This window comes from Enhydra lutris, unplaced genomic scaffold (assembly GCF_002288905.1).
Source record: "Enhydra lutris kenyoni isolate GAN:26980312 unplaced genomic scaffold, ASM228890v2 scaffoldscaffold4, whole genome shotgun sequence".
Taxonomy (NCBI): Eukaryota; Metazoa; Chordata; class Mammalia; order Carnivora; family Mustelidae; genus Enhydra; species Enhydra lutris.
Genome location: NW_019154088.1, coordinates 32,574,604 through 32,576,941, shown reverse-complemented (window position 1 = coordinate 32,576,941; position 2,338 = coordinate 32,574,604).

Here is a 2,338-nt window from a genome sequence, read left to right as displayed (position 1 = left end):
CACCATGATTTTAGAAAAGGAGTTTTAATGCTTTACTATTGGATTGTGAGCCTAAAATATAATAAAGGAGAGAGTATTTTCTTAGCTATCATTCATGGCCAAGAGGCCATTGCATTTATTGAATTTTTTTTGGTCCAATAAACAACATCTCTAGTCATTAAAGAACATAATATGTGGCTACTAGAGGTTGCCAGGGCCACCGAGATTACCCCGAGAGGAAGGTCATCTTGGGCGAAAATACTTTCTTAGCAGCTGGTGAAAACCCTCCTCTATGGGACCTGGCCTTATGGAAAAGGCTCTGATAGCCCATTGCTGGGGGCAGCAAGTCCTACTTAGGCTTCCTTTTCTCCAGGCAGGAGAAAGGGGACAGGAGCAAATGTGATCTCTGGAGTTTCTTTCTTGCATCTGAGTCTGGAGCCTTTATAAGTGGTTGACCTTGGACAATTTGCATTCTTTACACTTCAGTTTCCTCATCTATGAAGTTGGAATAATAAGACTGTGGCCCTGTGAGCATTCTTACAAAGCTCAAATAAGGTAATACATGTGCAGCTCTTACCCTGCACATAGTTTAAAACAGGGGTTGGAGTTGGGGGGAAGATCTTCTAACCCTGAGGGTTTGTAGTGAAAATGAAAAGGACTTTGAGGAGAACAATAATAATGTCAAGAACAATAATGTCATGGAAATCAGTTATGTGGCTTCTTGTTGGTCTCTGAAATAATCTTAACTATTAAAAAAAAGGAAAATCAATCATCCGCGTTTTCACCATTCAAAATCATTTAGTGTTGGTGATTTGGCCTATTTGCTGCCAGTTGTTTTAGAAACGCAAGAGAGAGGCAGCTAAGAAGAAGGGAAGATATTGGTCCTATAAAAAAATTATAGGTTTATTATAAAGAATTCAATAAGGCAGAAAACATGAAAATGAAACTTAAATCACCTCAAATACCACTCTCCTATTTTTAAGACTAGGTGAACTACAAGGATGTGTGTGTGTGTGTGTGTGTGTGTGTGTGTGTCTCAGAACAGGTAAATTGTTAATAGGTGTGAGGTTAGATGACGGGCATTTGGGAGTTTACTTTTGGAATTGTTTGAAAATTTCCAGAATATGTTTAAAAAAAGTATATATATATATATATATATATATATAATGTATGTGTATATGTGTAAGTATGTGTAAAATGTGCATGTGTATAGGCATATATATAATGTGTATATGTATATGTGTATAAGTTTACTGAGTTTAGTAGAAGAAAAATATCCTATTAAAATGTAGGAAACATTGAAGTTTGAATAAAAGTGTTCTTCTATCACAATGGATAAAATAAGGCAAAAAAAAAAAATCCCTCTAAAGTTTAAAAATCATTAAGGCGCACATGCAACTGTGTGGAGTCCCAGGGTTTTGACTAGGATTCCATTACAGACAGTGTATGCTTTTTGAAAGAAGAGGACATGAACACCCATCCTCTTCATCTCTTTTGTATCTTTCCCTTTTTGTTAGTTATATTATTTTTTTATTACATGGATCTACAACATTCACATTATCTTTGGTACCCATCATCTCTATAGTGGTATTGAATCAATATTAAAATGGATTCTATCTCATCTGGCCTTCTTAATATGGCTTCTTTATTCTTGAATTAATTGTTTTGCTGCATCTCTTAATTGGTTGGCTTTCAGGATCATAAACTTTTTCCAAGAAGCTGCTTGAGTGTTCCTTGAGTTCTTTCATGTGACAGAATGTCTTCCGATTGCATCCAGGCTGGTTATTTCTCAGTAGTGCGTTCGTGACATCAGAAAGCTGTAGACATTGCTCCAGTGTCTTCTGTCACTGAAGTTGGAAACCAACTGATTTTCTTTTCTTTTTTTTCCTTTTTCCTTTCCTTTCCTTTCCTTCCTTTTCTTTTTCTTTTTCTTTTTCCTTTTCCCTTTCCCTTTCCTTTTCCTTCCCTTCCCTTCTCTTTTCTTTTTTCTTTCTTTCCTGTAATTTTGATTTGGCTATCTGGATGCTAAAGCATTCTTTTTTTTTTTTTTAACTTTTGATTCTTGAAGTTCAATGATATAACTAGGATTTTTCTCAGTTTTGAACTCTGTGTTATGTACTCCCAGAAATGACCTGCAGTTTCAGTTTTTCATTTTAGGAGAATGCCCTTGTATCATATCTTTGGGCACATATTCTGCTTCACTGGGGAGAAAGGGACAGACGTGAGGAATCCTGATTATCCTTATGTTGATTTTTTTTAAATGTTTTTCATATCTTTCAGCTTTTCCATAATTTTTTATATTTGTCTTTTCTTTATATTGATTGCATTTACGGTACTTATATCTAGTCATTCCTATATG